This window comes from Trichechus manatus, unplaced genomic scaffold, assembly GCF_000243295.1.
Source record: "Trichechus manatus latirostris isolate Lorelei unplaced genomic scaffold, TriManLat1.0 scaffold00080, whole genome shotgun sequence".
Taxonomy (NCBI): domain Eukaryota; kingdom Metazoa; phylum Chordata; class Mammalia; order Sirenia; family Trichechidae; genus Trichechus; species Trichechus manatus.
This window is the reverse complement of record NW_004444016.1, coordinates 6,905,858-6,919,936: the sequence shown is the minus strand read 5'-3', so window position 1 is coordinate 6,919,936 and position 14,079 is coordinate 6,905,858. Positions and strand designations below refer to the sequence as shown.

At 49.9% G+C, this 14,079-nt stretch overlaps 1 protein-coding gene across 1 annotated transcript in view; it reads left to right on the top strand.

Moving 5' to 3' along the window:
• Positions 1-14,079, top strand: part of NRG2 (neuregulin 2) — a 217,325-nt gene that overhangs the window by 161,550 nt on the left and 41,696 nt on the right. The gene's annotated exons all lie outside the window — the stretch shown is intronic.

The window sequence follows — 14,079 nt, the reverse complement described above, 5'->3', positions numbered from 1 at the left end:
CCATTTAGTCTTCATGACAACCCTGGGTGTAGGAGGTCCTATCCCCATTTTATAGAAGAAGTAACCGAGGCTTACTGAGGGTAAAGTCACGGAATAAGTTCTAGAGATAGACCTGGGAATTTCAAACCAGCATTCTCTGGGCAATGATGCCCATCTTGCTGGGTCTCTGTCCTCCTGCTGAAGTTCCTGCCAGAGCTACAACATAAAAGTAGCTTTAAAAGAGCACTGGCCGGGACAACTGAACCAGGAGGGCTCAATTGTAGTTGAGAATTTGGCCAAATCCCTTCCTTTTTCTGAGTTTCTGTATAATGAGGGTGGAGGAGATAGCAAGGGGACCTCTGAAGTCTCTTTTTTGGAAGAGCCTAGGATTCAGACACTATCTTCAGCCCAGTAGAGAGATGCAACTAAAGACATTTAAAGGCCAGGGCTGTGTTTTCATCTTTTTAAAGAAAGCCTCATTGCCCATTTCTGCTGAGCAAGTGTATCTAGAAGTCCTCTGTAAGGAAATGGACATTGTTGGTCTGCCCTGAGTAGTATGTGGGTCAGTTCCAGCTGGGCTCATGTAGTGTGGCATGGCACTCAGTCCGAGACCTGATTCGTGGATTTATCTCAGTGAGTTGCCCCCACCACCACCACCACCACACACATGCACGCATGTGTGCATGCACATATCCTATACTGGGCATTTTGTAAGGCTGGCTAGATAAGGGAATCTTCTCAGTGCCAAGGACGCAGGAGCTCAGCTGGTAGCAAGCTACTTGTTGGGCTTCAGCTGGTGGGAATCAGCAGTGCCAGGGAACTGAGCACGCCTGCTGCCAAGGATAGAGTATGCACTGGGGCAGAGGTGGGAAGAGGGGGCTTTGAGGAGGTTCCACAGATCTCTCAATTATCTGTTTCAGCATCTTCCACCTCTGTGAGGAAGTCCTTCTTGATGTCTAACTATAATCTTTCTTGCTGCGTTTTCTTCCCTGCTTCCTCTTGTTGCCTGCTTCCCAAGGGGGCCGCCAGCTCTTCAGAATGCCTTCTGTCAGGGAGTTGGCTGGTGAGCAGATACTAAACAGACCCAAGGCCTGGGCTAGAGGAACTTTGGAGACCTGGGACACTCTAGAATGGGGAGGACATGGGGCAAGGTCATGCTCCAAAGCAAGATACTGGGAGACAGTACCGTGTCAATGAGAACCAGTGGTCTTGAATCCCTGATATGTGACCAACAAGGTCTGATTGCAAACCTGATAGGATGGCTGATTAAGCTGACAGTGGCCTAAAGAACTGAAGACCCCCTCACCACTCCTCCCCAGGCCTGCCCAAGGCAGCTGGGGCCCTCTTATTGCAAGATCAGAGCACCCAGCTGGGGCGAGCATAGGCACTGGGCAGCTGGAGAAGAGTCTTAGCCAAGGCTGGGCCTCATTTGATTGAAATATTGGGAGGTACAGACATGGAGAATGTGAACGAGTTATTCACTAAAACCTTCAGCTTAGATGGAGGGGAGGGAATTTGGAAAGTTGGGAGAGAGAGAGAAGGGCACACTAATTAACTGGCTCCCTCAGTCTTTGTCACACAGCCAGCTGTCCCCCCAACTCCTCCTTGTCAAACAGCAGGAGGGGGTAACCCCCTACACACGCCCAGGCCAGTGTGGAGGAAAGGGGCTTTTCCCCTGCCTCAGCGGCAGGAGTGCTGGGTGGGGCTGAACTGCAGGTGTGAGCTCTGCTCCATGACTCACTGAGACTTCGTGGGGCTGACGCCTGGTATCTCTACCTGCGGCTGGGTTCCCCCATCCCCCACTTCCCCTTATCCCAGGGATTTGAGGGGAACAGTTAGCACAGCCTTGCGGGCCTTGGCAGCAGTGTTGGGGGTGGGGAATAAGCCCACTCATGGCACAGTGAAAGGGCGCAGCTGGAAGCCAGGCAACAGGCTCCACCCCTGTTCTGCCTCTGTGACCTCAGGCACTTCCCTCCCTCTCCCGGGACCTCTGGAAATGCCCTCTCCTCTCAGCTCTCGCCTTCTCCATGGCAGGCACAGAGTCAGAGCCTCAGCCCTCAGGGCCAGGGTCTCTGAGACCCTAAAGAGAAAGAGAGCGGTGAGGTTGGGGGTGGGGTAAGCTGGCCCCCAAGAGCAGATAGCTCCTGTGCATTCCCCTGGCGGTGCTGTGTTGAAGAATAACTTTGAAATTGGATTCTAACTTACCAGCCTTTGTTCTGTGCCCCACTAGAAGACCATTCAGGGTTTGATGGAAATGTCCCCTCTGCTGGAGCTTCCCTGTGAATTGGGAATCCATGTCTGCCCACTGGGGAATGCGGAGGGGCTTCAGTCTTCACCAGGGCATCCTGGAATATGAAGGTAGATTAGCATCGCTACCTGAGATCTCTGCACACAACTCACTCGAACTCCCTGGCACTCTGTTCTTTAGATTCTTGGACCCCAAGAAATCCTGGCAAGGTCTTTGCCATCTTTCACATCCCTCTGCCTCTGCAAAAGATAGTGCCCAAGCTTCTAGGACAGGGTTCTGGGCAAAGGTGGAGATGTGCTTGTGTGCACGTGTCAGAATAGTATCTGGGGGTTGCTTTTGGCAGCCTCGCCTCTGGCCATGGCCCCTGACTGACCCTGCTAAGCTGGACACCTGGAGACATCCTCCCGCCCCTCTGAGGCTCAGCCTGTGCCCACACTCCACTCCAGCTCCCTGGCATCTCGGGGTTCATTAGGAACAATAACAATAAGCAGAGAGTGACTTTGTACTTCCCAGCAGTCTTTCATCCTGAGAGCTCAAAGCAGTTTACAGGTCAGGACTCACTGGTCCTCAGCCCAGGTCCCAGGCATTTGTGGGGGATGAAGGGGGGAACAGAGAGTGCTAGTCTTTCCAGACAGGCACAGCAGTGGGGCTGGGGTAGGGCCATGAGTCACCAGGGGTGGAGTGGGGTGGGAGAGTTGGGGGGCCAGTAGGTCTGGGATAGAGCTAAAATCGAACTAAGGGCTCCAGACTGCAAATAGAGGGAGCATTCTCCATTAAAAAATTATGGATTGGGCCCTCTGACCTAGGTGGGCTCTGTGAGCAGGGGCTACTGGAGGATGAAGAAGCAACTTCATGGGAAGCAGAGCACTTGGACTCAGATATTGACGGGAAGTGATCCCTATTACTGCCTTCTGCCCTCAGTGCCGGCAGCTTCAGGGCACCAAATCAGGGCAACCCTGGCCTTAGGGTGGTGCCGGAGTTCTGGTCCAGCATGGGCTGACCTTAGCCCTGGCCTCAGGATTGGCTCCCAGTGTGCCTACCTGTGCGTAGTCAATCTCATTCACTCCTCTCAACCTCTGTTCTTGGGCCACAAAGCTGGCCTGAGGGACAGTTGGCATAGGGAAGAGAGGCTTTCTGGTAAAGTATTGCCAAATCTTGAGAACTGGGCCCCATTAGAACTGTGTTCTGGTTGTGTTGCCCCCACCATTTCTGAGCTTATCACATACCGTTCATAACTTAGTGGGAGGAGAGTGGCGTAATATCTTCCCTGGCTTCCTCCAGGCTCACCTGAGTCTAACTATCCATTTACTGAGACTTCCAGGCCCTGGCCACAGTAACAACACACACTGCATGTGCTTTCACTCACATTTGTATATTCAATTCTGCAAGCATTTATTGAGCTACTACTATGTGAATAAACCACAGTGTCTGCCCTGAGGAAGCTCAGATGGATCCCTACACAATGGCCTATGATTGGAACCAAGTGTGAGGCCAGAAATATGCACAATGTATGGTGAGAGGAACAATTTGTCCTCCTGGGAGAGCAAAGGGAGGGCTTCACAGAGGAGGTGACATAGTGAGCTGAGCCTGGATGGTGAGTAGCAATTCACCAGGGGGAAAAAGAGCCTTCCAAGCAATAGGAACATGCCCATGCCAATTTGCAGAAGTAAGGGCAGGGGACGGGAGGCAGGTGATAGTAATAACAAAAGCAGCTATCATTTACTAAGCACTTATTAATTGCCAGTACTGCTTCTACGAAGTATAGGTATTATTTTATCATGCTCATTTTACAGATGAGAAAACCCAGGCAGAGAAAGTCCATGACTTGCCTTAGATCCAACTATTAATTAGTGACAGGATGGGATGTTAAGCTCAGGTCTGCCCCCTGCTCTGCCTCAGCATGCACAGTCCATGTGGCTACTGGCTGTTTCACGTTTCATGTCCCTCAAGAAAAACCAGTGAATGGCAGAAGAGGCCTTTTTGGTCCACTTGTTGGAGCAGGCCCTCCGCATCAGATCAACTGGTCAGATATTTATTTCCTAGGCTCTTGTTAATCATAAAGCTCTGAGGGTGGGGACTAGGGGGTACAAAGATGAGCAAGTTGAATCACTGCCCTCAAGCAGCTTAAGTCTGACTGTGGCATAAGGTGTGAACAGGAGCACTGGCATGGGAGGGCAGCCCCCAGGCCCTGAGGCGGTACCAGCAAGCAGAAAGCTTCAGACGGTTCATAGGAAATGAGGTTAATATGGTCAAGTGGCTTAGTGATAAACCAAGCTCGGGTTCCAGAGAGTTTGAATAGATTTAGTACAGGGTCCAAGAGTAGGTAGTTAGTTACCTGGTCCTATGGAGACTTTTGTGCAAAAAGTGAATATTTAAATCAATGGGAGCCTGATTTAAAGCATAACCTAGGAACTTGTTAGAAATGCTCAAATACCCCATCCCTGACCTGTTGAATGAGAAACTATGGGGATGGAGGCCAGTATTCTGTGTTTTAGCAAGCCCTCCAGTTAATTATAATGCATGCTGAAGTTTGGGAACCAGGGTGTCCCAGCCTCCCAGAGCAGAGCCCTGTGGAGGTTCGCCCAGTTCCACAGGGGTTTACCCAGCTCCTGTGTGCCAGGCACGATGTTTGGGCAGCCGCAATGCTGGCTGAGATGCTGTTGTTGGGGAATGAGCTCACCACCTTGTGGGACAAGATAGACATGGACAGATCTAATTCCAGCTGCAAGGCTGCCCCTGCCAAGTGCTGACACAGAATGGATAGAAGGAGAGACTAATTCCAATTAGAGGAATGTAAGGAGGATTTATAGGGGAGGGGATGTGGCTGAGCTAGACTTAGGAGAATGGGAAGGACTGTGGTAGATAGATCTAAAGGAGCCAGGCATTCAGGTTGAGGAAACCACTTCAGCAAAGGTGTAGAGGCTATGGAACAGAGGGTGGTTAGAAAATAAAATGCAGTCTATAAGATATGCTGCCCAATGGGATGTATAGGAGGAGAGAGACCAATAGGGCCAAATGGTGGATTTTTCTGAATGTCAGGCTGGTGAGTTTAGCCTGTATCCTAAACAGCGGGGAGTGAAGGATTCTGAGCAAGGGGGTGGCCTGGTCAGAGCTGCTCTTTAGGCATCATCAGCCACCACCAGTTTGTGGAAGGATGGGCAAGAGGAGGGCACAGTCAGGAGCTCCTGCAGTAGTTCCAGCTGAGCCATCAGGATATGTGCGAGTGGTAGTGGATGGGAGGAGGAGGCCGTGGGCTTTGACCCAGGATACCTTACCAGCTGGAAACACTTGAGAAAGATTCCATAGTCTTGGGCCTACAGCAGGCTTGATCCATGTCTGTGACTTCTGGTGGCAGGCAGGTGAGGCTGAGTCTGAGCTCATGGTCCAATGCCTTCATGGTACAGATGGGGAAATTGAGGCCCAGAGAGACAAGTCCACATCCCACAGAAGGCAAAGCCCTGGGCAGCTATAGGGCAAGAACTCAGACACTTCCCCACACACACACACACATGCCCTCTGCAGCCTCGCATCTTGCCCTCGTACATGGAGATCCAGTCAAATGGAATTTCTCCCTGTTCCTTGGGTGCCTTGTGGTCTACTGCCTCCGCCTTACAACCTTGCTGTTCCCTTTGCCTGGAACACTCTCTCCCTTCTCTTGAGTAATTCATACTCATCCTTCAGCCCAGCATAGGCTTCCCTTCCTCCACAAAGCCTATCTAGACCCCACAGTAAGGAGGGGGTCTCAGTGCAGTCTCGGCTCCCACAGCACCCAGTACCTCTCCGTCATAGTACTGATCCCGCAGTGTGGACACTACCCCGCTCAACTAGAGTCTCCACGAGGGCCAGAGCCACATCAGCCTGACCCTTGGCACCAGACATGTGCTAAGTACTCATTACATATTTGAGCAACTAAATGAATAAGGACATTCTCAAGCTATTTCACCCGGGTGTGTGGAGACCTAGCTAACCCCTTCTCCTGTTTGAAGAGGGGCAGATTCATGGGAAGAGGGTGTGCTGGCTGAGCTTCCTGCCCATGGCCAGGAGCCCTTTAGTGGTTGAGCAGTCTGGTAGGCTGAGCAAGAGCAGTTTTTCAATGTGGACCCCTGATTTCATCATCTGTTCAACTATCCTGGGGCAGATGTGTGTTTTGGCTGAGGGAGAGAGAGAGGGAGAGGGATGAGTTGGGGAGGAATGTTGGGTGGGAAAGGGGTCTGGGATTAGGCATCAAGGGGCCTCACCCTCTCTTGAGTGCTCACAGCAGCTTGATCTGGGCTACTCTGAGGCACCCATCAGTCACAGTCCAGCCTTACATCATTAATTCATTTGTTCAGCCAGTGATCAGTGAGCGTCTCCTCAGTGCCAGACACCAAGAATATAGTGATGCAGACACATCCCCTTCCCAAGCTTCCCAGAGCCTAGAAAGATATGAGCCCAGGTTTTTCAAAGGTAGAAAGTGGCTTGAGCCCAATGAAAGTTAGGTAAAAGTTTCAGGGAGTCTGTATGAGGCAGAGATTTGCTTCTGGCTAGGGGGATTAGAGAAGGCGGAGGCATCTGAGGAGACCTAGAGGGGTTTAGATTAATAAGAGCTGCCATTTATTGAGCTATCTCTCTGTTCCAGGCACTGTGTTAAGCTCTTGACATACATTACACCCTTTTAATTCTCAACTCAATCTTAAAAGGTAGGTGAGAGTTACCCTGTTTACAGACAAGGAAATAAAGTCTCAGATGTTAAGTAACTTGCCTAATTATACAAGACACTAGGCGAGCCAAGAATCAAACTGAGGCCTGTCTGACCCCCTACCCTGCATGTCTGACCCTCTCCAACTCTGCTGCCTGCATGGGGAATGGCGCTGGGGTGGGGGGAAAGCATGAACAGAGGGCATGGAGGTAGGACAGATTGGACATGTTTGAGGAGTGATTTGGTTTGGCTGGAGCATAGCATTCCTGAAGGGAAGAGGTAGGGGGGAAGCAGAGAGATGCGTTTGGGAAGGGGGCCCAAGCACTGACCCAACAAACTTTCCCTGAGGGCCCTGGCAGCCGCCAAGGAAGGCAGGTGGCCTTTCTTCTATAGACATCATGGGGCCAGTGAAGGTTTCTGAATGGTGGAGAAGCATATGGAGGGGAATCTGCCAAAAGCCAGAAGATGGGGGGTGATATTTGTGATGGGGAGGCTAGTGTAGGGGTACTGAGGGGTGGGGGTGGACAGCAGTATGGCCTGAACCAGGGCCATGGCAGACGATGGAGGGGAGTTATGAGGGTGAGAGGCTTGGTGGAGGCTGAACGGACTCGATCATTTGGGAGAGACAAGAGAGACACAGAGTTGCCAAAGATGACTGAGAGACCCCAGGAGAAAGAGCAAAGTTGGGAGAGAAGATAGAGAAATTTTTTCCACATGTTATTTTTTTGCTAATGACTGAATATCTGGGTAGGGAGGCAGTGATGTTTTGTAGTGAGTTATTTCCAGCCCCCCTCCCTCACTAGCCTAAATGACACGGTCCCACATCTCAGCCCTCTCATACGCTAGAGTGTCTAGGCCAGGGCTCTCTCAGCTTGTGAACAAACTTGAGGGAAAGGAGGCAAAGACTTTAGAGGTCTGGGCCCCCTGCACCCATGGGGGTATTTGCATTTGGTGAGCAAACCAGGCCTGTATCTGAAACCCAACATTTCTTTGAAGTCATGCATTTTTATTTTATTGTAAAAATCCACATGAACTTGACATTCAACCGTATCATAGGTCTATTTGTTTTAATACAAAGGTACTGCTTTGCCTTACTAATGAGCTTGGCAGGCCTTCCAGAAAGAGGCCCCAAGGTCATCCTGTGGCTTTGCATGTACAGGAGGGAAGCCCTTCTTGTCTGTGTGTACAAGATGCCAATTCCCTATCCCACACGCCTGCTACATTGCCTCATGACCCAGAGCTTCAGAAACAACTTTCTCCAGCCAGGCTGAGGAGACAGGAAGTTCAGGCCCATCCCTAAGGGGATAAAGACTCAGACCCCTACCTCAGCTCTGCTCCCTCTGGGTTCCCTGAGCAAGGGGTGGCCTAGTCCAGCAGCCACGACCCCTCTCCCAGAGGTTTCTCCAGCCCAAAGACTTTGGCCCAAAGCCCAGCCTTTCCCAGTGGGCAAATACGGTAATGGCCTTCCCGGACTAGAATCTCTGCTTTGGCCCCGACCTCCACCTTTGGCAGCTGAAGAAATGTTAGTGGTCAGAAGCCTTCCCTCCCTCCTTATGGAGCTTTCTCTTACTCTGTTCCTTAAAATTGTTAAAGTATGGTTTACAGATGAGTCAACTGAGGCCCAGAGAGGTTAAATTACTTACCTAAGGGCATACAGCTGGTAAATTGGGAGACAGGGACAAAGACCTGAATTGCTATGTCCTTAGCTGCCACTCTTTCCTATTACTGTGCTGCTCCCTCTGGCCTCATCTCTGCCAGCTTGGGGTGTCTGTGGTCTGGGCTGTATGTACTGTAAGAACCTAGAAAGACCTTGGTGTCTGTGCTGAGTACACATATGCCTACCCCAGCAAATGCTGCCTCTGCTGTGTGAACCTGTGTAATCTCTCACAGGCACGGTGACCTCCCTCTCACTCCCCCTCTCCAAGGCTCGTGTACCTGCGTCTCAGCCCTGAGCTGGGGGCAGGAGGGACTGCAACATGTAACTGCCTGACTCCCAAACCTGGCCACATCACCTCCCAGCCTTGCAAGAGCCCCAAGGAGACCAGAGTTTCTGCCAGCATGCCTGACAGCTGGTAGAGGGGGCAGGGATGGGTATAGTGTTGGCCCTGGTGGTCAGATGGGGCTTTTGCATGCCCTGCCCTCAAGTTGTAGGGCTAGGTATCAATGGATGGATGCTTCTGGATGGGCAGGCAACCATATCTGTAGGTTTGGGCACTGCCAAGTTCATCTCCTCCTCCTCCCTCCCTTCCTTCTTCTTTACCTACCTTCCTGCTACAGCATCTGCCCCTTTGAGCTCTCATCCCTGGCCGATGCTGGCCTCTCTGTCTGAGAGCTGAGGAGCCAGGCACCTGAGCCACTGAGCTGGAAGCCCATCAGGTCTGGGCTGACTTTTACTGGTGCAGGAAAGTGGCATCTGTGAGGCTCTGCTCCCCTCCCAGCCTCAGTGGAAGCCCTAAACAGGAGGCAGAGCCCAGCCAACAGCAGGGGCCATGTTGTCCTGTTCAGCACCACATCCCTAGTGCCTGGTATGGGACCCGGTACATCACAGAAACTGTTTGTTGCATGTGGATATTGGTTGGATGGATGTAAGAAGAGGACAAGACAAGCCCAGGCACCGCTCTGGGCCAGGCCAGCCGAGGAAATGTGGCTCGGGGAAAGCCAAGAGGCCCAGATGAGAACCTACTCCCTTTGGGAGGCCTGTCCCATGAGTATCAAATGGCTCTGCTGCAGGCCAAGGGAAGGATACCTGGCTGCCCATTTCACAGGTTAGGCCCTGTGTGTATTTTTAGTTCTGTGGGGTTTTTTTTGCCCCCCCCCCCCTTTCTTTCTGTCCCATTTGAACTCAGAGTCTGTAATTAACCTCCAATAGGTTGCAGTCACTTTGTGGGTGGGAGAGGTAGTGGGGAGGGGGCAGGCCAACAGCCCGCCTGCAGCAGGACGGTGGGAGACTTTGAAGCCAGGCAGACTGGCCACATTGTCTCCAGGTGTTGCCTGCAAAGGGGACTGCTCAGCCTTAGTCATGAGGTGAGAATTGTTAACTCTTTTAAGAGTCCGCTGCCCCTGCCCTCTGGGCGCTGGGCGGGAGGCAGGGCCAGGTCCTCCCTAGCTGGTGTGCCTGGCCATGCCCTGGGCGTCTGTCTTGCTCTCAGATCTCTGAAGTCTCTGCACCCACCACCCACTGCCGAGAGGAATGATGTCAGGCGGCTGGCAGCGGTGGCACCTCCTGGCCTTAGGGCTGGGATGTGGGAAAGGAACAACCCTGGTTGTCGTTGTTGCTGTTGTTGTTATCTTTAATGAGGTACTTTCTGGGGATCGCCTGTCAAACAGAGACAAGCCAGATGCCCTGGCTTGGCCCCAGGTGATGGGAAAGCAGAAGTCACAAGGTACCCCATGGCCCAACTCGTGGTAACTGTGGATATGTGTCTTAAGGGTTTATGAAACCCATCCTCAAGGGAAATCATTTCGTGGAGATTGGGTTACTTTTGAGAGACCTTCCTCTTGTTCTCATACAGATGCCACAGGAGATCTCCTCCCTTCATGTACACACACCCCATTCCGGAAAACCTTAGTCCTGGCACTTAGATGGGTATTTTTCCAAGAGGCAGGGGGCTGGACAAAGTAACCTCTGGGCTTCCTCCCAACCCAAAGAGTATGGGAGCTCAGCAGAGGGCTGGGTCTGAGGAGGGAGACGTTAGGGGAAGTGAAAGGCAAGCTGCCCAATACCTACGGGCCCTCCTAGGCCATCAACTGGGGGGAAGGAGCAGCCACAGGGAATGAGAGTATCAGTGATGGTAGAGGGCAGGGAGTTGGGAATTTCTACACACCTTCTTGTGCACACAGATATTCCTCTTGCTTCTGCCTGATGCCACTCTTCTGTCAGGTAGGCCTTTGAGAATCCCGTCTCTACATGGGGAAGGACTCAAGCTCTCAGGACTGTTACTCCTTTCCTTGGCCACCAGGCTGAACATGTAGAGATTATTGCAGAGCTGTTAATAATATCAGAACATTGGAGACCACCTACAAATTCATCTGAGCAATGGAATATTATATGGCCATTAAAATGCTTTAGATCTGTATTTCCAGACCTGGAAAATGTTTTTTACAATATATTGACTGAAAAAAGTAGAATATAAAACATTTTAGAGAGAAAAGTCTTTCAAAAGATATTTGAAAATGTTGACAGTGGTTTTCTCTCTGGTGGTAATTGAATTGATTTAAATGTTCTTTTCTTCTTCCTTGCTTGTATTATGTAGTTTTTGTACAACAAAAATGTATTTCTTATATACAAAATAGTAACAAAGGGAGAACAGCAAAACCCCTTGGGGAGTGGGGAGATGGGTGATTATTCCATATATGGCTGGATCATTTCTGCCTGGGACAAAGCACAGAGCCTGAAAGCAGTAGACACTCAGTAGATGCAGGTCAACTGAGCAGGGAATGCATGACTGCCCCCTATGATGCTCTTGCCCTGACAGGATCCATGCCAGGAAGTCTGGTCCTTTGCTTGGTTCATCTCTGGGCCCAAGACCCTCTCAGGACATGATCTCCATACCTGCACACTAGCATTGCACTCTGGGAACGTAGAAGACACTGGACCCTTCTCAGAGAGGGTGCCAGAGAAGGAGCTGTAGCTGCCAGTCATGTTTGAGGCCCCATGAGAACTGTCTCTGGGTGCGCAAAGATCTGTCGTGTGAACAACATCTCAGTCTTGTCTCAGGGGGCCCCAGGGGTTGGAACTGGATCCCATGGCTGGAAGTCACAGGGGGGACGTGATGGTGGCTCAAGTTAAGAATGAGTTTAACATGCAAAAAGTAAGATTAGGTCAACTTGTAAGCCTTTAATGCCTTCCCATCTCACTTAAATAACAAATCCAGACTTCTCTGGCTTACACAGCCCAATGTCACTTGGGCCCTGCCTACCTCTCCAAGCTCCCCTCATACCACCCCTGTCATCCACTATGTTCCAGCTAGATGAGCCTCTTTTAGTTCCTTGAACTCACCAAGCTCATTCCTAATCTTAGGGCCATTCTCTAGCTGCTTATGTCTGTCTCATATTTCCTGTTGATATTTACTCATTGTCTACCTCCCTCACTAAAATTCAGGCTCCCCTAAGACAAGAAGTTTATCTGTCTTGTTCACTCTTAAATACCCAGGGCTCATAACAGTGCCCAGCATGCAGTAAGTGCTCAATTTGTATACTGAATGAAGGAATGAATGGAGAACAAGTGAACTAAATGGGGTTGATGTGAACTGAGTGGGCTGTCTCAAGAAGTGGCTATCGAGTCATACAGGATTCTTACTAGATGAAATATGATCCTGTGTTTTTCATCAGTGGCAGGAAATGACTATGAACCCCTAGTTCTTTGGGCTGTCCGAATTGGGGTCATACCTACTGTTTCTGGGGTCAGTTTCTATGTATCCCCCTCCCATCACCACCGTTAAGCAGTGGCGACAGGCTCAGTGCATAGTATTGTGCCAGGACCCACATCAGGAAACAAGATTATAAATTAACCACTGCTTCCTCCCACCGGGTGTCACCACCATCCCACCCTGGCTTGTTGGGAGGGAGGTGGCCCATGGTGGTGGGGAGCAGGGGGCTCCCTTATCTCCGAACTGCAAGAAAGGCCAACACTCTCCAAGCAGGGAAGGGTGTACTGCTGGGCCTAAGAAGATCCTTCTGTATCCCCAGTTCACCCAGAAAGGGGAGGGACTCTCTGAAGGTCACCAGTTGACCACAAGGTTAGGGCATTGGGTGCTAACCCAACTTCAGAGCAAAAGCACCTGTGCAGATGTGCTCAGTTTGTAAACAGTCATTGAGCTCTACATTTACAATATGTGCACTTTTCTGTATGTATGTGGTCTATATTTTTTTTTAAGTTACAAAGACACCTGAGGAGCCCTTTAAAACCCACATGCCCAGACCCACTCGCACAGGTTCTGCTTCAGAATGTCTGGAAGATGTCCCAGGCACCACTGTAATTTTTAAAGCTTCTCGTAGGATTCTCATTTACAGCCAGGGTTAAGAGCTATTGATAAGGAATGACCGGGGACCCCAAAACAGACACAGAGTAGAGGGTAGGGAGCTGAGGTAAGGGGGAGGGATGCTGAACAGGACTTCTACCACACTTAAAATAATGAAACTCTAGGAAAGTCCATCAGATTGATTGATAGGTTGGTGTACATAAAACTTCTGGGTGTCAAAAAAAAAAAGAAGAAGAAGAAGCATTTAAAAAATTGAGAAGCAGGTAATTGGGAAAAATCATTGTAGTCAAAGGTTAATAGCCTTAATATTTATAAAGCGCCCTTACAAATCAACAGGTAGATGAGCACCCAATAGAAAAACGGACTGCGGACATGAATGGGCAATTCAAAAAGAAGAAATACAATGGGCCAGTCCACTTATGAAAAATGTTCAGCCTCACCAGTAATCAAATAAATGCAAATGAAAACAACAAAGAGACGTTATCTTTGCCTAGTTAATTGGCAAAGATGAAATACACGATAATGACTTGTGTTGGTGAGGGTGTGGAAAGAACAGGCACTGTCATTCACTAGTGGGAGTGCAAATTGGCTCAACCTTTCCAGAGGGCAATTTGGCAACATGCAAAGCCAAGGAAGATTACATACCCTTTGACGCAGCAATTCCACTTTTAGGAGATCGCCTTAGGAAACAATGGTGGATAAAAATAACAATAGTAGCTAACCTTTATTAAATGCTCTCTATGTACCAGGCTCTACACGCATTATCTCATATAATCTTCATGGCCATCATCCCACGAGATCGGAGCTATTATTATCACTTGGATTTTAGAAAGACGAAAGAAACTGAGGTGCCAAAGAATTAAGTAAATGACCTTAGGACACACAGCTGACGAGTAGCAAAGCCAGGATTTAAGCCCAGGCAGTCCAGGTCTAGAGTCATATTGCCCTTTCAGCAGTATGCACTGGATGTGTGCGAAGTGAAGCTGCAAGGATGTTCCTCCAGAGTTGTCTGCAAATGGCAGGTGGGAAACACGCTAAATGCCCAGTGATGGGAATTAGTTACATAAATTTTGATACAACCATACCGTGAAATATTATACAAGCATGAAAAATGGTGCTATAGAAAAAAAATGTGTGTGAATACTGGTATTGGTTTATATATACATTTTAAAAATCTCTGAAAATGTATACAA